The sequence below is a fragment of the Capricornis sumatraensis genome, chromosome 3, assembly GCF_032405125.1.
Source record: "Capricornis sumatraensis isolate serow.1 chromosome 3, serow.2, whole genome shotgun sequence".
Lineage (NCBI taxonomy): Eukaryota > Metazoa > Chordata > Mammalia > Artiodactyla > Bovidae > Capricornis > Capricornis sumatraensis.
The window spans coordinates 24,456,826-24,483,244 of NC_091071.1; positions in this window are offsets into that span (position 1 = coordinate 24,456,826).

The following is a 26,419-nucleotide window of genomic DNA, read 5'->3' on the forward strand; positions in this document are numbered from 1 at the left end:
GCCCGTTAGATAAGAACACTCCTCAGAAATCTACCAGAGGGGCCAGTAGCATGAGCTTCTGCACCAGGCAGACCACATTCCAATGCTCTGGTGCTTTCTAGCTGCATAAGTAGTTAGAAGAAATAAAGGACTTCTTGAAGGCTACTATTTCTCTATTTAGTGTGGTCTTCAGATTGATTATATTTTTGCAGCCAAAGATGAAGAAACTCTATACAGTCAGCAAAAACAAGACCAGGAGGTGGCTGTGGCTCAGATCATGAACTCCTTATTGCCAAATTCAGACTTAAATTGAAGAAAGTAGGGAAAACCACTAGACCATTCAGGTATGACCTAAATCAAATCCCTTATGATTATACAGTGGAAATGAGAAATAGATTTAAGGGACTAGATCTGATAGACAGAGTGCCTGATGAACTATGGATGAAGGTTCATGACTTTGTACAGGAGACAGGGATCAAGACCATCCCCATGGAAAAGAAATGCCGAAAAGCAAAATGGCTGTCTGAGGAGGCCTTACAAACAGCTGTGAAAAGAAGAGAAGTGAAAAGCAAAGGAGGAAAGGAAAGACATTCCCATTTGAATGCAGAGTTCCAAAGAATAGCAAGGAGAGATAAGAAAGCCTTCCTCAGTGATCAATGCAAAGAAATAGAGGAAAAGAACAGAATGGGAAAGATTAGAGATCTCTTCAAGAACATTAGAGATACCAAAGGAACATTTCATGCAAAGATGGGCTCGATAAAGGACAGAAATGGTATAGACCTAACAGAAGCAGAAGATATTAAGAAGAGGTGGCAAGAATACACAGAAGAACTGTACAAAAAAGATCTTCACAACCAAGATAATCATGATGATGTGATCACTCACCTAGAGCCAGACATCCTGGAATGTGAAGTCAAGTGGGCCTTAAGAAGCATCACTACGAACAAAGCTAGTGGAGGTGATGGAATTCCAGTTGAGCTCTTTCAAATCCTGAAAGATGATGCTGTGAAAGTGCTGCACTCAATATGCCAGCAAATTTGGAAAACTCAGCAGTGGCCACAGGACTGGAAAAGGTCAGTTTTCATTCCAATCCCAAACAAAGGCAATGTCAAAGCATGTTCAAACTACTGCACAATTGCACTCATCTCACATGCTAGTAAAGTCATGCTCAAAATTCTCTAAGCCAGGCTTCAGCAACACGTGAACCATGAACTTCCAGATGTTCAAGCTGGATTTAGAAAAGGCAGAGGAACCATAGATCAAATTGCCAACATCTGCTGGATTGTGGAAAAAGCAAGAGAGTTCCAGAAAAACATCTATTTCTGCTTTATTGACTATGCCAAAGCCTTTGACTGTGTGGATCACAATCAACTGTGGAAAATTCTTCAAGAGATGGGAATACCAGACCACTTGACATGCCTCTTGAGAAACCTACATGCAGGTCAGGAAGCAACAATCAGAACTGGACATGGAACAACAGACTGGCTACAAATAGGAAAAAGAGTATGTCAAGGCTGTATATTGTCACCCTGCTTATTTAACTTATATGCAGAGTACATCATGAGAAACGCTGGAGAAGCACAAGCTGGAATCAATATTGCCGGAAGGACTACCAATAACCTCAGATATACAGATGACACCACCCTTATGGCAGAAAGTGAAGAGGAACTCAAAACCTCTTGATGAAAGTGAAAGAGGACAGTGAAAAAGTTGGCTTAAAGCTCAACATTCAGAAAACGAAGATCATGGCATCTGGTCCCATCACTTCATGGGGAAACAGTGGAAACAGTGTCAGACTTTATTATTTAGGGCTCCAAAATCACCGCAGATGGTGATGCAGCCAGGAAATTAAAAGACGCTTACTCCTTGGAAGAAAAGTTATGACCAACCTAGATAACATATTCAAAAGCAGAGACATTACTTTGCCAAAAAAGGTCCGTCTAGTCAAGGCTATGGTTTTTCCAGTGGTCATGTATGGATGTGAGAGTTGGACTGTGAAGAAAGCTGAGCGCCAAAGAATTGATGCTTTTGAACTGTGGTGTTGGAGAAGACTCTTGAGAGTCCCTTGGACTGCAAGGAGATCCAACCAGTCCATTCTAAAGGAGATCAGCCCTGCGTGTTCACTGGAAGGACTGATGCTAAAGCTGAAACTCCAATACTTTGGCCACCTCATGCGAAGAGTTGACTCATTGGAAAAGACTCTGATGCTGGAAGGGATTGGGGGCAGGAGGAGAAGGATATGACAGAGGATGAGATGGCTAGATGGCATCACTGACTTGATGTACATGAGTTTGGGTGGACTCTGGAAGTTGGTGATGGACAGGGAGGCCTGGCGTGCTGCGATTCATGAGGTCACAAAGAGTCGGACACAACTGAACGACTGAACTGAACTGAACTGGGATCCGTAACACATCTTATATCCTGACTATATATTTCAAGATGTTCCATCCATCTATCCATTTATGCACCCATCCCTTTTTACATCTATCCATAAATCCATCAATCTTGTATCCTTTTCTTTCTTTTATCCATCCTTTGAACAATGTACCATTCTGTCATCTTTCCTTCTTCCTTCATTCATTGCTTCCTTTCTTCCTTAAATCCATCTACTCAGCAACTGTCTACTAATCAATTCTCAATTGAAAACAAAAATGCATGATCTAAAAGTTGAGAACTATCTCTTACTCAGCAAACAGACTGAAGACGAAAGCCTGGGGGAAGCCCCCGGAGAGGTACCTCTGAGGGGCTTTTCTGAAGAGGTAAGGGAAGAGATAGTCTTGGGTTTTTTTTGTTTGTTTGTTTGTTTTGTTTTGTTTTGTTTTAATACACCCAGGTAGTCAGAACTTAGAAATATTGCTGTTAATTAAATAAAACCAGATATCTTAAGTTAGCGAATTTAGCACTTTTCTATGTATGGGAAAATACAAGAATCTGGGCTCACTGAAATTATTCCTTTGGTATACACCTTAACTATCTGGGACCAGTATCCTGCTGTTGTCCATCCTAAACCTCCTCAGGGTGCAGTACCAGGCAGGTGCAGTGGCTGACAGCTTGAAGGCCACAACATCCTTTGATTACTGGTATGGCAGGTAACATTCTTCACTCACACATAATTGGCCCACTGCTCTGTTTCCAACATTGTACTGGGCTCTAGGTTTACAAAGATAAGACACACACATAACATAGTATGATAGTCAAGAAAGGGGTCAGCAAAGAGAGAGAACTGAGTTAATATCTGGGCTCTGTCACTGACAATCTGACTTGTAAGTGACAATTACAATTGTCTGAGCCTCTCTGAATCTCAGCTTCCACTTAAATGAAATGGGGGGAGATAGTTCATGACACCTAAAGTTACTTGTGAGGAGAAGACAAGATGAAGCACACAGTCAGTGCACAAACACGCTCAGCTGGCATTGTTATTATAAAGCCAGTTCCTGCCCTGGAGGAACTCACAGGAAGGCACACTTGTAAATAAGTTAAGACTTGTGATAAGAGACCAAGTGGCGGGAAGTAAATAAAGTCAGCCTGAGGCATTAAGGCATCAAGAAAGAGAAAGATCCCAGCTTTTTTTCTAATGAAAAGGCACCTCTTAGGAGAGAAGGTACATCCTGAATTACTTGATGACCTTGAGGCATTTAAAATGACTTTACGAGTAATCACCTCTCTCCTCCCCTTGACCAAGGTCTCTGCCAAAGTATTTTCAACACCCTGGTTCTGTGCTAATATCCTGTGTCTGTTTTTGAGTTTAACAGAGCTTCATTCTTCCATATACTGCATCTAGAACGTACTTGGATCTTAATATATCTTAGATACATCATAAAATTACAGCAGTAAAAAGCACCTAGGTACCATCTACCCTTCTACACTCACTAGAAGAAAAGGCCCAGAGAAGTTAAGTGAGTTGTCTGAGATCTCACAACTAACCCTGTGACTCAGTTGAGATCTGATCCAAAGTATTGTAAATCCTACTCCAAGGTTACTTCCAGCCTACCATGATACCTACTCCTGTAATTTCTCATGCCACCTAACACCACACTGCCATCCTATAGTTCTCTTTCTGTGTATTACTTTATCTCTTCCTCACCTATCATGGGGTGGCAAGTTGAGGGCCAAATTATTTGAGAAAACTACTTTGCCTTGCTTCACTGAGTCTGTTTCCCGAACTGTAAATTATCTTGAAAAAGCCAGCTTCATGGATTTGATGTAAGAACCAAAGGAGAGAATTTAAGTGAAAGCACTTCAAGAAATGCTATATATTGCCTTCAATTTTCAGAACAGTCTATAAGTGGTAGAATTAGGACTCAGACTTAGCTGGACCTAATGGCAATGTATATGTGCTTTGTACTACATTTCTGGCACTTAGTTGATGATTACCAAATAAATTAGCTTCCAAGAAGGTTAAGTAGATGTACTTTTCTCTATTCCTCCTGCTAAGTCCAACTAAAATCCCTGGACATTATATATAAAACAAATGTAAGTACAACTTCTACTTCTACCTGAAAGTGCAAGGCAGCACCACTCCTCTCTCCTGCCAGAACAGTGTCAGGAAAAAAAAAAAGCTCAACCCAAAGGCTTCAGGAAGATCCAGGGTCTCACAACATAATACAAAAATGTACACATTTCAATTAAAAATCACTCATAAAACCAAAAACCAGGGTTTTTTCAAGATGGCGGGGGAGTAGGTGGATATAGAGTGCTTCTCTCTCCACAGATGCATCAGAAATACGTCTACAGCTGCCACAGTTCTCACAGAATACTGAATACTAGCAGGAGTCCTGATCACATGGGTCCATGCATAACTGGCTGTGATGAAAGAAAGAAGGAAGCATGGGAGCAAGCAGGACCAATCCATACCCTGGGGTGAGGGAGCTTAATCAAGGGAGAGATTCCTGCATCTGAGGAAACTGGTTGAGACAGAAGGGAAGCATTTGAAGGTATCAGAGAAGGGTGAAGCAGCTGACCTGTGACAGTCTGGATAGAGTGAGAAGCAAACAGACAATCCTTGCCATGGCCCTAGGTACTCCAGACTGGGACTTCTGTCCACTGGTGCATGTGGGGACTGGGAAGAACATGGGGATAGAGAGAGAGTTAATTCTTAGGTAGGTTAATAAGGAGTCCAGGGCTTTCAAGGAGGACTAAGGGGTCCAGAGCCCTTGAGGAGGAGAAAAGGACAAACTTTTTTTTCTACATTCCTTTGTTTTAATCACATAAGACATTTTTTCTTAAATTCTGAGTTGTTATGACAACAATCTTTAAGACTAACCTTCTATAAGCCCAGAGCTAATGGCTAAAGGGTATATTTTTCCTTAAGCTTTGTACTAATGATAATGTAACTGTACTAATGATTCAGTTAGTTCAGTTCAGTCACTCAATCATCACCATCTCTTTGAGACCCCATGGACTGCAGCACGCCAGGCTTCCCTGTCCATCACCAACTCCCGGAGTTTACTCAGACTCATGCCCATTGAGTCGGTGATGCCATCCAACCATCTCATCCTCTGTTGTCCCCTTCTCCTCTTGCCTTCAATCTTTCCCAGCATCAGGGTCTTTTCAAATGAGTCAACTCTTCCCATCAGGTGGCCAAAGTATTGGAGTTTCAGCTTCAGCATCAGTCCTTCCAATGAATATTCAGGACTGATTTCCTTTAGGATGGACTGGTTGGATCTCCTTGCAGTCCAAGGGACTCTCAAGAGTCTTCTCCAACACCACAGTTCAAAAGCATCAATTCTTCAGTGCTCAGTTTTCTTTCTAGTCCAACTCTCACATCCATACATGACTACTAGAAAAACCACAGGTTTGCCTAAACAGACCTAGTTGTCTCTGCTTTTGAATATGCTGTCTAGGTTGGTCATAACTTTTCTTCCAAAGAGCAAGCGTCTTTTAATTTCATGGCTGCAGTCACCATCTGCAGTTTTAGAGTAACACATAGGCAGAACACTCTTTGACATAAATCCAACAAGATCCTCTTTGACCCACCATCTAGAGTAATGGAAATAAAAGCAAAAATAAGCAAATGGGCCCTAATCAAACTTCAAGGCTTTTATACAGCAAAAGAAACTATAAACAAGATGAAAAGACAACTCTCAGAATGGAGAAAATAGTTGCAAACAAAGCAACTGACAAAAGATTAATCTCCAAAATATACAAGTAGTTCATGCAACTCAACATAAAAAAAACAAGCAACTCAATCCAAAAAAAAAAAAAAGAGCAGACCAGACATTTCTCCAAAGAAGATGACATACAGATGGCAAACAAACACATGAAAAGATATTCAGCATTGCTCATTATTATAGAAATGCAAATCAAAACTAGAATGAGTTATCACCTCACACCGGTCAGAATGGCCATCATCAAAAAATCTACCAAAACAACATTGTAAAGCAATCATCTTCCAATCAAAAATTTAAAACATTGAAGTTAGGAAAAAATACAACTGAGAATATCTTAGATTGAATGAAAAATGCAATTAATAGATGCCAACACCAAGACATCAGAGAGGCTAAAATGATCTGACAAGAAATTTAAAGCAACCATTGTAAAATTGCTTTAATGAGCAATTACAAATACATGAGACAAATAAGAAGATTGAAAATCTCCATTAATAAGTAGCAACAGTTTATAGAAATATGATAGAAACTGTCAGAAACAGGTAAAAGATAGGAAAAAGAACCAAATGATATTTTAAAAATTGAAAAATACAATAACAAAAATTTTAAAAGTCAGTGAATGTGATCAGAAACATAATGGATGGGAGAGAGGAAATAATCAGTGGACTGGAAGATAGAATAATAGCAATTACTCAATCACTTCATGGCAAATAGATGGGGAAACAGTGGAAACAGTGTCAGACTTTATTTTTTTTTGGCTCCAAAATCACTGCAGATGGTGACTGCAGCCATGAAATTAAAAGACGCTTACTCCTTGGAAAGAAAGTTGTACCAACCTAGACAGCATATTAAAAAGCAGAGACATTACTTTGCCAACAAAGGTCTATCTAGTCAAGGCTATGGTTTTTCCTGTGGTCACGTATGGATGTGAGAGTTGGACTGTGAAGAAGGCTGAGCACCGAAGAACTGACGCTTTTGAAGTGTGGTGTTGGAGAAGACTCTTGAGAGTCCCTTGGACTGCAAGGAGATCCAACCAGTCCATCCTAAAGGAACCAGTCCTGGGTGTTCATTGGAAGGACTGATGCTGAAACTCCAATTCTTTGGCCACCTCATACGAAGAGCTGACTCATTTGAAAAGACTCTGATTCTGGGAGGGATTGGGGGGAGGAGGAGAAGGGGATGACAGAGGATGAGATGGTTGGATGGCATCATCGACTCGATGGACATGGGTTTGAGTGAACTCTGGGAGTTGGTGATGGACAGGGAGGCCTGGCGCGCCGTGGTTCATGGGGTTGCAGAGTCGGACACGATTGAGCAACTGAACTGAACTGAACTGAACTCAATCTAAATAATAGAGAAAATATGCTGAAAAAACGAAAAGTGAAAAAAGCCTCATGGACCTATGGGACTCTACAAGGTCTAAGACTCAAGTCATTAGAGTCCGAAATGGAGAAAGAGGTTGAGTTTGAAAAAATACTCGAAGAAATAATGGCCAAGACTTCCCAAATTTGGCAAGAGAAAGAGACCTTCAGATTCAAGAAGCTAAGCTATTCCCAAACCCAAAGAGAGTCACACATCATGAACAACCTTCTGGAAACTAAAGAAAAACAAATAAAAAATTTTGAGAACAGCCAGTAAAAGAAAAATGACATCTTACCAATAGGAAAGAAAAAGTTCAGATAACGTCAGATTTACTATCAGAAACCATGGAAGCTGAAAGGAAATGGCACAATATATTCTGGTGCTGAAAGAAAGAACTGTCAATCCAGAATCCTATACTCAGTGAAAACATCCTTTAGGAATAAAGAGGAAATCAGTATATCATCAGGTGAAAAAAATAAGAGAATTTGTCACCAGAAGCCTAAAGAGTGGCTAAAGAAAGCTCTCTGAACAGAAAGGTAATACTTTTTAAATTATTACCTAGGACCATCAAGAAGGAAGAAAGAAAACAATAAATAAAATATAAATAAATATAATAGTTTTCCCTTTTTCTATTGTGTTTTCTAAACAATGTTTAATGGTTGGAGAAAAATAGATAAATCATCATTATAAGAAGAGAAAAAATACTTGGAACTAATAAAAATTTTGGAAATTTTCAAATAAAATATCTTCTTAATATGTGCATTATTTAGAATATCCAAAAACTTCATTTTTCATTTTCCCTCTAAAAACTCCAAATGCCAAGAAGATCTATCTGTCATACTTCACTTCTTCCTAATCAAATTCCACCCAGGTAAGGCAAAATGTGCCTAGCACCCAGAAAATTCTCCTTTGTCTCTCTAGAAACTTTCCTTAAGCATAGCTAAATTAGAACTCTTTGATTGCAAATAACAAATACTCAGTTTGAACTTTTTTAAGTCAAACAATAGGAAGGTCAGGCCTGGTGCTAAAAAATGACTAGAATAGGTGTCTCCAATGCCATCAATTTACCTTCCATCTGTCTCTTGCACTTCTTTCTGCATACCAATTTTGTGATCTCCTGTCTGGGCTTTCTCTGAGTTTACATCCTAAGAGCCCTGGACAAGAGTAGAAAAATATTTTTTCCCTTGCCTTTCATTTGAGAAAAAAATATCTTGGGAAATCTCTTGCATCCAGTGATCAGGACTCAATGCTTTCACTGCCAGGGCCCAGGTTCAATCCATAGTCAAGGAACCAAGATCTTGCAAGCTGCCCAGCATGGCCAAAAAGTGAAAAAGCAAATTCTTAGTGAAGAACTCTTGTTATTCCTGAGAATTTTCTTCCCTTTTGACCAATTTCTTAAACCTAGGCCTAGAGGGTGGGATCTTTTACCAAAAGAGAGTTTTGATGCTTGTGAAACACTTAAAAAGCATTGAATCAAAGCAAGGCTTGACTATTCTTCTCCCACTAAATATATCTTCCCTAGTTAAGAATCCTTAAGGAATCTGATCATAGCAAGGCAGGGTTTCTCTGCCTCAGCTCTACTGATGTTAGTTGCCAAATAAGCCTTTGTTGTAGGGCACTGCCCTGTGCACAGGAGGATGTTGGATAGCATCCTTGGTCTGTAGGGAGATGCCAGGAGCAGTGCTCCATCTCCTGTTTGCAACAACCAAAAATATCTCCAGATGTTGCCAAGTGTACCCTGAGAAACAAAACTGCTCCCAGCACAGTCACTGCAGTAAGGGAATGTGACATGGGAGAACAGAGGGCCTTTCCCCAGAAGCTATTACCAAAATGTGCATCTTGAGGGGTGAGGGGAAGATAAGGAGAATAACATGGAAAAGGGGAAAGAGGAAGGATTGAGACGGCAGTGCTTCCAGCACCTTCCATTTCATTTACCATTTTCCCATTAGCCCCTGCTCCTGCTGCTGCTGCTGCTGCTGCTTGCTGCTAAGTCACTTCAGTCGTGTCCGACTCTGTGCAACCCCATAGACAGCTGTCCACCAGGCTCCCCCATCCCTGGGATTCTCCAGACAAGAGTACTAGAGTGGATTGCCATTGCCTTCTCCGCCATTAGCCTCTGGGAACCAATTAATTTATCATGTTTTCTAGCTGTCACCTTGGAAGAAGAGCTAGGATCCCAGGGCTTATGAAACAGAATGAAGCATATAAATACTTCAACCTGGGGATGTGCGGAGGAAAGAATGGACTAAGGCTTCAGACTCCTTAATTAAGTAGATGGTGATAGTTCAGCATCAGTGACCACAACCTGAGGGTCCTGGACTGTGTTTCTTGTGAAGGTACTGAATTTTTTCTTGTATCTACTACCAATTGTTATCCATACTAAAAAAAGAGATCACTTGTAATCTAGAGCTTTCACTGGGCTTTACAGACCCAATCTTCTTTGATTCTCCTCGAAACCTTTGAAGTGGGCAAGGTAATATCTTGTTACACACATTTTCATATGAGAAAACTGATATCCATTATATAGGAAATAGAGACACTACCACATGGGCACTAAAATATGGGGCTTTTAATACAGACAAATCGGACTTCAATTCTTGGTTCCACAACTTACTGGTTATTTGATCTTGTCATGTTACTTAATACTTCATCTGTAAAATGTAGTCAATGCCTAGGTAATACAGGTTGTCATGAGAACCAGGTTGATTAGTGCAGGTAAAGTATCTGCTATGGTACCTGACACTTAGTAAGCACATAATAAAAGATAGCAGGTATTATAATCATAGTTATAAATACCTTCACTGAAATTCCAAGAAAAATTTAAAATATAGCCATATAGCCAGAGTCTCACAGCCTTTAAAGAATGGGTCACGTCCTTAAAATCAACTTTTGAACATCTGGTATCATTTTAATATTCCGTGATAACAGATTGAGTAAGGGGATAAAGACTGATTATTCACTATTTACATTACCTTACTTAACCTCACTGTGTTAGAGAATCAGTCAATGGTATCTGCATTTCACAGGAAACAAAATTTGAGATTTAGAGAAATAACTTGCCCCTGTCACCCAGGTTGAGAGTAGTGTTGGATTATCAGTTTTGTAGTACTGTTGCAAGAAGAGGGACCCCTTTCAGAACGTAAACCTAATACCTTGATTTAGATCAAGTGGGGAGAGTCTTCTACTGTATTAGACAAGACAGCACCCACTTCAAAGAGATGTCTACCCCAGTTCCCAAGATGTATCTTAAGTGAGGTCTCTCGGGGTTGAGGGAAGGGGCCAGTTATTAGGGAACTGTTGACCAAAACTACTTGCCTTGGCCAGGCTGGTCTACCTCGGTTGTCTCACAACAGGAGGCTCCTGTATGGAACATGGTGCTGACGCTTAAAATTAACTGGGAGAATTCAAGAGGCCAAAAGTTTCTGGACCACCTGTCTTACAAGCCTAGGAAATATTCCCTCTTGTTGCTTATTCCTGTATCTAGAGTTACACTATTACAGTTATTGATCTCATATAGAACTGTATATCATCGGTTTATCGGAGGCTCAGTCACACACTTGGTAATGCAAGAAACAACAATGTTGTAAAACAGCCAATATGAAAAATAGCACAGCTAGGAGTATTAGTAAGGTCATAAGCAAGAACTTAAGTCAAGAACTTCAATGGCTATAGCCCACTATATTCCAGGTCATCTGACAGTCTGTTCTGTACCAACTTTTGTATTTAAGGAAAATTACATATTGGTATTGTCCATAAAGCACCCAGCCCAATTTCCTAGCACTACTAGTCTGGCTATTCCTAGTACAGTTTGATTGTTCCCAACATAAGGGAGACTTTATATTTAAATGACCATAGCCTAATGTTAATCCCCTGGTTGCAGATCATGAAGCATCTGATCTTCATCCCAAGATAGGTTACTGAGTTAAGCTTCAGAAACAAATTTAGAGTGCCCTTTTAATAATTCAATTAAAGTTTACAACAATATAACCTAACAACAAAGAACTATCTGGGAAGCGAGTCAGTAAATAGAGACACTAAAAACCAGAATTAGAATTTGATATCCAGAAAAGACCCTGATGCTGGGAAAGATTGAGGGCAGGAGGAGAAGGGGACAACAGAGGATGAGATGGTTGGATGGCATCACCAACTCAAAGAACGTGGGTTTGAGTGGACTCTGGGAGTTGGTGATGGACAGGGAGGCCTGGCCTGCTGCGATTCATGGGGTCGCAGAGTCGGACATGACTGAGCGACTGAACTGAACTGGACTGAAGCCCACTGGGGCTTCCCTATTGGCTCAGTCAGTAAAGAGTCTGCCTCCAATGTGGGAGACCTGGGTTCAGTCCCTAGGTCAGGAAGATCTTCTGGAGAAGGACATGGCAACCCACTCCAGTATTCTTGCCTGGAGAATCCCATGGACAGAGGAGCCTGGCAGGCTACAGTCCATGGGGTCACAAGAGTCAGCCACGACTTAGTGACTAAACCACCACCATCCATTGACATGTCTCTTTCTCTCTAAAATTATGTTCTTTTTTATCAAATATGGTCAAATCAAGATTAATTTGTCTGTGAACTGTCTGATTAATTGATAAAAGATCCCCTAAGAGCAAGAAAGCCATGTCAAGGGTTTGTCACCAGTTTTGCCTTGCAGATTTAAGTGAATTCCTCCTTTTTTGAGATCCACAACATACTTTCAGACTCCTGCACCATTAGAGGGTGGCCTTCCTTATTTAATTTTCTTATAATGCTGCTGGGAACCTAAGCATTTCCCATCTCTGGAAAAATCAAGTAGAAAGAAAAGAGAAAAGTTTCAATTTTATTCACAGTGGTGTCATTTACCAAATTGCTGTAAGTCATAAGCAACTTGAGGGGAAAAGTTTCCCCATATTTGGAAGACACAATTCAAAACCAGTAATATTCCAAGATGAAGCCAATAAAAATTATAACCATATTCATCAGTTTCCTCAGTAAACAATCCTGTTGTTAGTTAGCTTTTCATGAAGACTTCCTGGTGGCAAGCCCATCTCTCAACCAAGATGGATTCCAGCAAGAAGGACTCTGGGAGGTTGGTCATCTCCTCTCTCTTTTGATCCCTCCCGAATTATCCCAGTTAGCTTTTGGTGGCAGCACTATGCTCCTTATAACCCAGGCAACTCAGGCAAGCAGGCCTGGTTAAGGTGGGTGGTTTTAATCAACAGTTTCTATTGTGAGACAACTCAGGCAAACAGGCCTGGTCAAGGTGGGTGGTTTTGATCAACAGTTCCCTAACAATCCCTTGGACTGGAAGGAGATCACACCAGTCAAACCTAAAGGAAATCAGTCCTGAATATTCATTGGAAAGACTGATGCTGAAGCTGAAACTCCAATACTTGGCCACCTGATGTAAAGAACTGACTCATTGGAAAAAACCCTGATGCTGGGAAAAATTGAAGGCATGAGGAGAAGGGGTCAACAGAAGATGAGATGGTTGGATGGCATCACCAACTCGATAGACATGAGTTTGAGCAAGCTCCAGGAGTTGGTGATGGACAGGGAAACCTGGCGTGCTGCAGTCCATGGGGTTGCAAAGAGTTGGACACGACTGAGTGACTGAACTTTCTTTCTCCCTAACAGTATGAAGCCCTACCACTCATTCTTTTGCAGTTCTAGTGACCGATTAAAGTGTGGAATGGCAATATAACCCTGCCCATGAAAATCTGAAAAGTCTCAGAGACTAGGGGACCTTTTAAAAAAGCTTTTCTTCATAAAAAAATAAAGATGCACAGGGGGAGAAATGGCCCTTCTTTTGTGTAATATGCACCGAATGAATAGCTGCCACCGTCTTGTAAGCATGAGAAGAACAAACCAGAGAGGAAAGATGAAACATCAAAGACAGCAGAGCAGATGACAGAGACATCTGGGCCATTGATGATGTCGCTCAACAAAGTACTGATTTAACAGACCTGGGAGCTCTATATCAGCTTTGTTTTCATGGGAGAAAATTAACTTCTATTACGTTTTAACCATTTGAATCAGATTTTCTGTTATTTGCAGTAAAATGCCTGATAAAATTAGCCATAATGATATCTGTATCTTATTATGATAACTGATGTCTTATTACTACTAATAAGATTTATTGTACACTTACTACATTTCAGATACTGTACTGAGCTTTTCAGGTATTTCCTTTGAAATATTTCATGTTTCATTCTAATAACAAATTCATAAAGTAGATACTATTATTAATTCCATTTTGCAGACATGTAATAAAGTAGAAGAAAAGAAACTAGCATTTGTAGGTTACAAACATACCTATGTAACTTCCTGGGACATTGGGAACATGACTCAGAGTGCAGACTCCTGAGTCAGACCATCTATGTTCAAATAGTTTTTAATCTCTTACCAACCCTGTGATCTTGGGCACGTACTTACAAAATATTCTCTTTGAGCCTGTTTCCTCTTCCTTAAAATGGACATAATAATTGCATCCATCTGAAAGTGTTGTTGGATGAAATAAATTCATTGAATCAACAAATACTGTGTGTATAATTTAATACTTCCCTTAATTTTGCAAGGGGGGGGGAATACTACCTCCATTTATATAAATGAGGAAACAGGTTTAAAGAGGTAAAATTATTTGTCAGACTCTATTGTTACTGTTAATAAGCAGGATGCTGGGATCCAAATCCAATTACATTTCTTTTAGTTTCAAAGAAATGGGTGTAGTTACATGACAAAGGTTGTTTGGGTCCAAGGTTGGGACAGAGAGCTGGGGAATGAACTAAACACAGGTTGTGAAGAGCTCTTTGTGCTTTTTCAAGGAAAGTGGGGAACACATTGGTGAACTGAGGCTGTGGGACTGTGAGAAGAAGGAGGCAGCAAGGTCTAGATCTGGCAGTGGAGAGCAGGAGAAGGTAAGAATTGCCAGATGAGTGACACTCCATCTACAGATATGCAGCCAGTCTCTGGGGATACACTCTCCAAGGATGGCTATGGGATCACCCCATTCATTATTAGATTTGCCTTGTACATTGTGATACTGTGAATTTTAATAAGACATATGTATTTGTCTCTGTCCTATTTCTGGCACAGAGCTCCTAAAATGTTAAGAATCTCCTAAGTGTTGGGTGTGATCTCGTGCCTTCCGTTATGTAAATGAGGCGAGTTTTGGACCACAGCCAGATGAGGGCTGGTTGTCCAAGGAACCAACCCCATGATTAGAGGGTTGGAACTTTCAGTCCCATAGCAGGAGAAGAGAGGCGCTAGAGACTGAGTCAATAGCCAAGGGCCAGTGGTTTAACCAATCATGATTATGTAATGAAGCCTCCAATAAAAACCCAAAACAAGGGTGTCCAGAGAGCTGCCATGTTGGCAAACATGTGGAGGTACTGATCCATCTCCTTTCTCCCCATACCTTGCTCTTTGTTATTTCTTCTACCTGGCTCTTCCTGAGTTATACTCTTATAATAAACTGGCAATCTAGTAAGTAAAATGTTCCTCTGATTTTTGTGAGTCACCCTAGCAAATTAATTGAGCCTGAAAGGGGGTTGTTGGAACCTCTGATCTATAGTCAGTTGGTCAGAAGCACAGGTAACAACCTGGATGAGCATAGACATCTGAAGTAGGGCAGAATAGGAGTGGGGGACATCCTCGTGGGACTGAGCCCATAGCCTCTGGGACCTGACATTGTCTCCAAGTAGGTGGTGTCAGAATTGAGTTCAATTGTAGGACACCCAACTGGTATTGTAGAATTGCTTGGTGTATAGAAAAAAACCACATATTGAAACAGTGTCAGAATATTATGCACTTTGTTGTCAAAAATCCTTGAGATGTTGCCAATTGTTACAGTTCAGTCATCTCTCCATCAGCCAACATGGGCACAAACTCACCTCAAGCATGTGGGCAATCAGGGCTATGAAGTCTCAAACTTGTTGTTGAGCCGCTCAGTCCTGTCTAACTCTTTGCAACCACATGGACTGCAACACGCCAGGCTTCCCTTCTCCCAGAGCTTGCTCAAATTCATGTCCATTCAGCCATCTCATTTTCTGTCGTCCCCCTCCCCTCCCACCTTCAATCTTTCCCAGCATCAGGGTCTTTTCCAATGAGTCTGTTCTTTGCATCAGGTGGCCAGAGTATTGGGAGTTTCAGCTTTCGCATCAGTCCTTCCAAGGAATATTCACAGTTGATGTCCTTTAGGACTGACTGGTTTGATCTCCTTGCAGTCCAAGGGATTCTCAAGAGTCTCCTCCAACAACAGTGGGAGGAAAGCATGCATTTGAAAGCATCAGTTCTTGAAAGTATCAGTTCTTCAGCACTCAGCCTTCTTTATGGCCCACATCTACATCCATACATGACTACTGGAAAAACCATAGCTTTGACTAGACAGACCTTTGTTGACAAAGTAATGTCTCTGCTTTTTAATATACTGTCTGGGCTGGTCATAACTTTTCTTCCAAGGAACAAGGGTCTTTTCATTTCATGGCTGCAGTCACCATCTGCAGTGATCTTAGAGCCCAAGAAAATAAAGCTGTCACTGTTTCCATTGTTTCCCCATCTATTTGCCATGAAGTAATGGAACCATATGCCATTATTTTAGTCTTTTGAATGTTGAGTTTTAAATGAGCTTTTTCCCTATCCTCTTTCACCCTCATCCAGAGGCTCTTTAGTTCTTCTTCACTTTCTGCCATAAGGGTGGTGTCATCTGCATATCTAGGTTATGGATATTTCTCCTGGCAATCTTGATTCCAGCTTGTGCTTCATCCAGCCCAGCATTTCGCATCAAGCGACTTCACTTTCACTTTTCACTTTCATGCATTGGAGAAGGAAATGGCAACCCAATCCAGTACTCTTGCCTGGAGAATCCCAGGGACAGAGGAGCCTAATGGGCTGCCATCCATGGGGTCACACAGAGTCAGACATGACCGAAGCGACTTAGCAGCAGCAGCACTCTGTATATAAGTTAAATAAGCACAGTGACAATATACAGCCTTGACATATTCCTTTCCCAGTTTGGAAACAATCTGTTGTTTCATGTCCAGTTCTAACTGTTGCTTCTTGACCTGCATACAGATTTCTCAGGAGGCAGCTAAGGTGGTCTGGAATTCCTATCTCTTGAAGAATTTTCCACAGTTTGTTGTGATCCACATAGTCAAAGGCTTTAGTGTAGTCAACCAAGAAGAAGTAGATGTTTTTCTGGAATTCTCTTGCTTTTTCTATGATCCAACAGATGTTGGCAATTTGATCTCTGGTTCCTCTGCCTTTTCTGAATCCAGCTTGTACATCTGGAAGTTCTTGGTTCATGTACTGCTGAAGCCTAGCTTTGAGGATTTTGAGCATGATCTTGCTAGCATATAAAATGAGTGCAATTGTACTGTAATTCGCACATTCTTTGGCATTGCCTTTCTTTGAAAGTGGAAAGAAAACTGACCTTTTCCAGTCCTGTGGCCACTGCTGAGTTTTCCAAATTTGCTGGCATATTGAACGCAGCACTTTAACAACATCATCTTTTAGGATTTGAAATAGCTCAGCATAGTGATGCTTCCTAAGGCCCACTTGGCTTCACACTCCAGGATGTCTGGCTTTAGGTGAGTGATTACACCATTATGGTTATCTGGGTCATTAAGATCTTTTCTGTATAGTTCTGTGTATCCTTGCCACCTCTTCTTAATATCTTCTGCTTCTGTTAGGTCCATACCATTTTTGTCCTTTATTGTTCCCATCTTTGCATGAAATGTTCCCTCAGTATCTCTGATTTTCTTGAAGAGATCTCTTATCTTTCACATTCTACTGTTTTTCTCTATTTATTTGCATTGTTCACTTAAGAAGGCTTTCTTTTTTCTCCTTGCTAGTCTCTGGAACTCTGCATTCAGATGGGTACATTTTCCTTTGCCTTTCACTTCTCTTGTTTTCTCAGCTGCTTGTAAGTCCTCCTCAGACAACCATTTTGCCTTTTTACATTTATTTTTCTTAGAGATGATTTGGATCTCTGCCTCCTATATGATGTTATGAACCTCCATCCATGGTTCTTCAGGTATTCTGTCTATCAGATCTAATCCCTTGAATCTATTTGTTACTTCTACTGTATAATCATAAGGGATTTGATTTCTTTCTTACCTGAATGGTCTAGTGGTTTTCCCTACTTTCTTCAATTTAAGTCTGAATTTGGCAATAAACAATTCATGATCTGAGCCACAGTCAGCTCCCAGTCTTATTTTTGCTGACTGTATACAGTTTCTCCAACTTCAGCTGCAAAGAATATAATCAACCTGATTTTGATATTGACCATCTGATGATGTCCAAGTGTAGAGTCATCTCTTGTGTTGTTGGAAGAGCGTGTTTGATGTCTCAAACTATATTATTCTAAAAAGAAAAAACAAACAAAAAAACATGATCAAGTGGCTACAGCAGGAAGTTTGGGGCCAGGCAGAGCTGATCTGGAATCCTTCTTACTAGGTGATCTTAAGCACAATGCTTGCCTCTTGGGCCCTCAGTATGATGGTTCGAGAGTCAGACTATCTGTATTCAAATCTTGGGTTGCCACCTACTGGCTGTGTCACCTCAAATAAATCACTGATAAGCTCTCTGAAGCTGTTTCCTCATCTGTAAAATAGGGAAGATAAGTTTACCTACCTGTTAGAGAGGTTTAGATGAAATTATGTAAGTCATCTATTCAATGAGTAGTTGCTGAGAACCTGCTAAATGCCTGTCAGAGTCTGGTGGTGACAAGATAGGCAAGATCCCTGTTCTTGTAGAGCTCACACTGGAGTGAGAATGAAGAGATGATACAACGATAATTGAAATAAAATAACATTAAGCAGCGATCAAAGTAGAGCTGCTCTGGACACAGAAAGGGAGGCCTGAACCAAAGTTGAATATTGGTTGACCAGAGGCAACAGTAGGTCCAAAGGCCTGGAGACAAAGCAGAGTTTGACACAATCATGGAGGAAAGTTAAGGACCAGAGTGTCTGGACTGAGCAAAGGGAAGGGCAGTGCAAGAGGTAGCCGAGGTTTGGACCCCGGGAAGCCTTGTTACTCTTATTTTGGGGTTTACTCGAGAAAGGAAGACATTGGTGGAGGTTTTAAAACAAAACAATCCTTAGCAGAGTGCCATCCATTCTAAAATTCATTCCCAGGATCTTTTTGAATGAGGTATGGTTAGACACGCAGACATGGAAGCGACTGTCATGAGGGAAGAAGTTCATACTCACAGATCCCTAGAAGGAGGGATCCTTCACAGGAGCCAGGCCAACACAGGGAAGCACCCGGTTCAGCCAGGAGGCAGAGGTGGGTTAGGGCAGAGTGTGGCCCAGAGCCTCTATTGGGGTGCTAGCAGAAAAGAAAGGGTGAGTCAAGGGATGCTTGTTGAGTAACTTTAAAGCTGGATGGTTTGAATAATTTTGACGGGCTCTGGACCCTAGTGGCAGTCCCTAGCTGTCTAGTTCCTGGCCCTGGGGTGATTTAGGGCAGGGGAAACATTGGTTCGGTGGGTGAGAGTTTGATAAAGGAAATGATTGGAGAGTATGGGATCTTTACTAGTTGGTTTGTAAATCAAAAGCACACTCAAAGAGAGCCGTTGGCTATTTCTAGGAATTGGCTAGCCCTGAGAAGGGCCATCTCTCTAGCATCAAGGCCCTAGATGTCAGAACATCAAGAATACAGAAAATAAGGAAGATATATTCAATATATTATCATATAACAAGTTTTTCATAATTGATATCCATTAATATTTGTCTAATCAGAGAAGGCAATGGCACCCCACTCCAGTACTCTTGCCTGGAAACTCCCATGGACGGAGGAGCCTGGTAGGCTGCAGTCCATGGGGTCGCGAAGAGTCAGACGTGACTGAGAGACTTCACTCTCATTGTTTCCCTTTCATGCATTGGAGAAGGAAATGGCAACCCACTCCAGCGTTCTTGCCTGGAGAATCCCAAGGACGAGGGAGCCTGGTAGGCTGCCATCTATGGGGTCTCACAGAGTCGGACAAGACTGAAGCGACTTAGCAGCAGCAACAGTATTATCTAATAGAAATGAGGGCAATGCCTCCTATTTTGAAAAACTGTGAGCAATTATTATACAATGTATGCAAAGAACCTAAAACATAGGAAGCACTCAAAATTTTTATTTCTTTCCCTTTCCTGCTACAACACATTTTGACCTCTAATGATGTATTTAGACCAGAAAATACCCAATAGCAGATGGGTTCTGACCTGCATTTTAAACTGATAACAAAGTTCCACCTTTCACATACCAAATCAGCCCTGGCATATGATTTTTTTAATGTATTCATTGTTAGATATTGCCACCATATTTGAACGTCTGACAGTTACTTAAAAAGAGGGTGGGATGATTTGAGAGAATAGCATTGAGACATGTATATTACCATATGTGAAATAGATGACCAGTCCAAGTTCGATGCATGAAACAGGGCACTCAAAGCCGGTGCACTGGGACAACCCAGAGGGATGGGATGAGGAGAGAGGTGGGAGGGGGATTTCGGGGTGGGGGCACATGTGCACCCATGGCTGATTCATGTCATCGTATGGCAAAAACCACTACAATATTGTAAAGTAATTATCCTCCAATTAAAATAAATAAATTAATTTTTTTTAAAGTAGAGAGAACAACAGGGCAAGGGAAAGAGAATAAACATTTGTTGAGTGTATGTTATAGGTCAAGCAGTGTGTAAGATGTCCATCATCACCATGTTTCCCCAAATACAGTCACAAAAGATGCTATGGTCTGACCATTGTACCCCTACTTCAGATCTTGTGCTGAAATCCTTACCTTAAAAGATGAAGGAGTTAGAAGGTAAGAGCTATGACATTGATTAGATCAAGGGTGGAAACCTCATGAATGAAATTAGTGCCCTTATAAAAAAGGCCCCACAGAGCTTCCTAGTCCCTTTCCATCAGATACAGACCCAATGAGAGAGCTCTGGCATGAACCAGGAAGTGAGGTCTCACCAGCCACCACACCACATCTGCTGGCACCACGATCTTACGCTTCTCAGCCTCCACAACTATGAGAAATTTCTGTGGTTTATAAGCCACCCACTCTGTGGTATTCTATTATAGCAGCCTGACAAACCAAGGCACCATGGAAAAGATGATTTTAGAGATCCCTAGACCCAACATTAAATGACATTGAATCGCCTGAAGGGAGAATTAATCCCTTTCCCACCTTTCCAACTGCAGCAAGAAGAAGTCCCAAGCAGGCACTAGCATTCCTTTAATGTCTCTCTAACACTAATCTCCCCTTTCAACAAAGAAGATTCGGAGCCTTGGCAGGCTACAGTACTAGCTAGAATTCTACTGATATTGGTGTTTCCCCCTTGATATCTTAAATGACTTCCTTCTTTACAACGCAAGAGAGACTACTGTGACTACATGTGATAAAAATTAATTTAAAAATTAATTTTAAATATCTAATTTTTAAATAGAAATATTTCTAAGTGACTCGGCTTAAAAAGAAACACTATGTTAATAATAGTACAAGCAGCAAAAATCATGCGCATGGTATACACGCACAGGAAATACTAGATTCTCTCCTTTACCTCAATGACATCCTCATGAGGCAGACGCTGCATTGATCTCTGGTTTACCCATAAGAAACTGGGACACAAAAAGGGGAAATGACTCAGCCAAGATCACATAAGCCTCTGCAACCCATCTGGCTCCAGAGTTTGAAATCTCACCACACTGATAGATCAGGGTGTTTGTTTCCAGAATCAGAAGTTATCAATTTGGGAAAGCCTCATATGTATCTCTTAAGGAAGCTAAGGGACCTGCTGTCTTTAGAAATTAGCAGCCAGCGATGCGAGACAGCAAAAGAGACACAGATGTATAGAACAGTCTTTTGGACTCTGTGGGAGAGGGAGAGGGTGGGATGATTTGGGAGAATGGCATTGAAACAATGTATAATATCATATATGAAATGAATAGCCAGTCCAGGTTCGATGCGTGATACTGGATGCTTGGGGCTGGTGCACTGAGACGACCCAGAGGGATGGTATGGGGAGGGAGGGGAGGGGGGGTTCAGGATGGGGAACACGTGTATACCTGTGGCAGATACATGTTGATGTATGGCAAAACCAATACAATATTGTAAAGTAATTAACCTCCAATTAAAATAAATAAATTTATATTAAAAAAAAAAAGAAATTAGCAGCCAGGAGTCTGGGTAACCCTCACCTGGGAAGCCTGGGCAAAGCACTTGATTATCTTTTCAAGTCTCCAGCAGCTTTTCCTCCCATAGCACAGATAAAGAGAAAGGCAGAGCAACACTAGAACCAGATGTTACGTTATGAATTGATCTCTTAGATCAGTAATGCAGAGTCCCTGGGATGACAACCTTGTTCCGGAGAAAGCAGCCTTCAGGGCTCAGGTATTCAGGACACTGTGAAATTTCCCTGAACAGGACAGATCATTCTTCTGCCCTACCTAGCCCAGTCCAGCCATTAGATGGCCTGCCTGCTGTCCTTTCTAGCTGTTCTTCTTCTGTCCCCATTGCTGCCTAGTGGAACTGGCCTTATCTAGACATTGATGAGTCATGCCTCTGTACATTTCAATGTTTTATCCCTGCGGGGAAGATTCTGGTAAGTATCTTCACTCTCACTGTTCTTAATACCCCATATCTCCCTCTTAAGACTATTTCTAAGGCTCTTAAAGAAAATTGAACTTTTTGGCAATGATTGGGAATGGAAAAAGCTCAAGGATTGGGGTAGGGTGGGAGGGCAGTGGTCTCATGATTAGCTGGCTGGAAAGAATATTCAAACCATCTCTCTTCTTTTAGTTTCACAACTTCAGTACCTCAAATGTTCTGGGTGTTACACAGTATATGAGAATTCTTGGTCTCTGAAACTCCACAAATCAAAGGAAAATGACATTTGGTAACTTTTTACTCATACAAAACACAGACATGATGGTACTGTGTGTAACAGTAACTCTACTGTTACTGTCTCTTTTGGAGCCAGTTCTCAATTGTGCTGAGAATGGCTTCAGCTTTGAGTTGTACAAGCTGTGTTTATGTTCCAGCTCTGACGCTAATGCAGTGTGTGGTCATGGACATATCACTTAACCTCTCTGGATCTCAATTCTCTCATCTGTAAAGTGGGGCAATTGGATAGAATTTTCTCTGTGGATCCCACAGCTCTCAAATACTAGGTCATTGTGGGCACACTGCTTCCTCTCTCTGAGCCACAGGTTTCCCATATGCAAAATGAGCTAATTAAGCCCTGGTCACTTCACAGAATAATGATGATTAAAATAGAATGGTTTATGTGGCTATACAGGCATACCTTGAAGATATTGTGGATTTGGTTCCAGACTATAGCAATAAAGTAAACATCACAATAAAGTGAGTCACTCAAATGTTTTTATTTCCCAGTGCACATGAAAGTTACGTGTACACTATACTGCAATCTATCAGGTGTGCAATAGCATTATGTCTAAAAAAACACATTAAATAAAAGATACTTTAGCTAAAAGATGCCAACCATTGCCTGAGCCTTCAACTAGTCATAATCTTTTGCTTGGTGGAGGATTTGAAATATTTCGAGAATTACCACAATGTGACACAGAGACATAAAGTGACAAAATACAGTGGGAAAGATAGTGCCCTGATGGACGTGCTTAATGCAGAGTTGCCACAAACTTCCAATGTGTTAAAAATGCAGTATCTGCAAAGCCCAAGAAAACAAGATATGCCTGTACTTTGTTACAAGTCCTATCAATTGTGAAGTGTTACTGTAATGAGAATAAAGATCTTTGGCTGATCAACGTGTGTCTTTTAAATGAAAGGTAGAGTCTTAGGGGTGTTTTCGAGAAGTACTCCTTACATCATTCCAGAGTTTTATCTAGCCCATCTTTATCTCTAGGAGATTATTTTTAAATTGTAGGAAGAACATTTGGGCTTCCCAGGTGGCACTAGTAGTAAGAACCCATCTACCAGTGCAGGAGATATAAGAGACACAGGTTTGATCCCTGGGTTGGGAAGATCCCTTGGAGGGAGGGCGTGGCAACACATTTCACTATTTTTGCCTGGAGAATCCTGTGGACAGAGGAGCCTGGCAAGCGACAGTTCAGAGGGTCTCAAAGAGTCGGAAACAGAAGTGACTTCGCACATAAGAATATTTAACATAAGATCTGCCCTTTAACAAATTTTAAGTGTATAATACAATATTGTTAACTATAGGCACGATGTTAAAGATAAAATCTCTTGGATTTATTTGTCTGGCATAACTAAAAGTTTATGCCCTTTGAGTAGCACCTCTCCCTTCCCATCCACTCCCCAGCCCCTGGCAACCACCATTCTCCTTCTGCTTTAATGAGTTTGCTTTGTTTATGTAAGGAGAATCATGCAGTGTTTGTCTCTCCATGACTGGCTTATTTCATTCAGCCTAATGTCCTACAGATTCATCCACATTATCACAATGACAGGAATTTCTTCTTTTTTAAAAAGCTGAAAAATATTCCATTACTATATATGCATGTACATATATATATATATATATATATATATATATATATATATATACACACATATATAAACATTTTCTTTGTCCATTTATCCATCAATGAACATTAGGTTGTGGCCACATCTTGGAGACTGTGAACAATGCTGCCACAAACATGGGAGTGAGGAGATTCTAGAGGGTTCACGGGGAAGCAAGAAGTCATAGATCTGGAATGGGCAGAAAACATGAATCACAGAAATGGCCCTAGAGCAGATGAGTCCTGTGGGGCTGTCCCCACAGAGATGAATAAAATCCATCTCTCCTGCCCATGTTCCACTCATTCAAGATTCTAAGCCCCAGCAGATAGACTCTAACTGACCAACTTTAGGGTACCTGACCATCCCTCACTGTCCTCCTTCAAAGGATCTGGCCTTTTCTGCTTCTGTAAAGGGGTGACAAGTTCCTGAATTCACGCTCCTTCTGAGAACACATCTGGTGGGAAGGATCACTCTTTGAAAAGGAAATCAGGATCTGTTAAGAAGGGGAATAAGATTCTGTGCAGCCTCCGAATGTGAAATAGCCGCTTCCCAGAGGTCACTTCAATGCTTAAGTATTGATAATCACAACATGTCACCCTCAGATATGATTTCTTTTGTTACCTTTTGCTGGTGCATGTCTCCCCACCTGATAAGAAAGAGGTCATTTGATGAGACAGACTGGTCGTCTCGTAGCTCCATCTCCTCTCTCTTTTCTCCTCTCCTCACTCCTCCCCTTGCTTCCTGTCCTTCCCCTCCTCTTTTCTCTTTCTCCCTCACCTCACTTCTGTCAGGTAAGGTGACAGGAGCAAAATGAGCCTTAAAGGCTATTTAGTAGTCTTGTAGGTCTCTCTGCACAAGAGAAAAGACTGTTCTCCAGTTTCAACATCCTGATCAATTACAACCTCCCTCATTCTACCACAAACATACACGCACATGCCTTCCCTCAATCTAACAAGCACAATCTAACGTACACCTGTGTGTGCACACATACACCATGAACACACACATACGTGAAGAAATACACAAATACACGTGTGCGGGTACATCACACAGGCATGCACACACATGCACGCATACACAAATGCTTGCACTTATATATACATGTTCATGCACACAAGGACAAGTACACACATACACGCACACACACCCCTAACTCTCACCTCCCTTCCTCTCAGACAAAGGCCCATTTCCTTCCCCTCATCCACTGCCACTCATCTCCTGTTGATGAAATTTACCTTTTCCCCCCACAGAGCCATAGGGGAGAGAGAGGCCCACAATAGTGGAAATATTCTCTTCCTGCTCTTTGGCAGCCCCTGACCACTTGACAGGTCAATGACAAGAAACAAAAGAGTTTATCCAAATTCCGTGAGAATTGACATGCCCCTCAAAGAACTTACTGCATGGTTACTACAAGCAGCGCTGTAATGAATCCTCAGCAGCCCACCAAGACGTCCTCAGCCATAAGCCATGCCCGTGGAGTAGAATCAACACTGCTTAGAAACTCCAGGAAAGCAAGCAAGAGGCTGCAGACAAAAACAAGCTGGTAAGGGATCCATCAGAGCTGGCCAAGGGCAGCAGAGAACCAGGATAATCAGGGGGATATGTCAGGTACCATTCTGCCAGCCTAATAGCAGGGAAGGAGTGGTCTCCTGTAACACTTCTGAAGGCTGGATGTCTAAGGAGCTGCAACACCACAAGGAGGTGTTGATTTCAACAATAACTTGTAATAACCTGCTTGGCCAAGAGACTTTACACAACGTATTTTTTACTATGTATTACTATAAGAATTTTCAAGGATACATTAAAAATTGAACGAGTTTCACAGTGAAAACTCATATTCCCATGACCTAGACTCCACTGTTAGTATCTCCTTGCTTAAATACATATCTGTCCATCCTTCTCTGTAGTCATCAATGCATTCCAATTTCTGATGCACGTTACAGTGACACACTGAGCGTCTCTCACTCCAGAACTCCAGCAGGCATGTCATCAACTAGAGTTCAGTGTTTGTTTATGGTTCATACACAAGATACTTTGGATATTAAAAAGGAGGGTTAAGCAAAATTGAAAAAGACACATAGAGCCCCATGTTCATTGCATCACTATTTACAATAACTGGGACACGGAAGCAACCTAGAGGTCCATTGACAGATGAATGGATAAGGAAGTTGTGGTACATTATAATACAAAGGAATATTACTCAGCCATGAAAAGGAACTCATTTGACTCAGTTCTAATGAGGTGGATGAGCCTAGTGCCTATTCTGCAGAGTGAGGTGAGCTAGAAAGAGAAAGACAAACATTTTGTATTAACACATTTACATACATGGACTCTAGAAAGAGAATACTGATGAACCTGTCTATAGAGCAGCAATGGAGACACAGATGTAGGGAATAGACGTGGGCAGGAGGGGAAGGACAGGAGGGATGAATTGAGAGAGTCACGTTAAAACATATACATAACCATATTTAAAATTTGATAGCCAGTGGAAATTTGCCTTATGA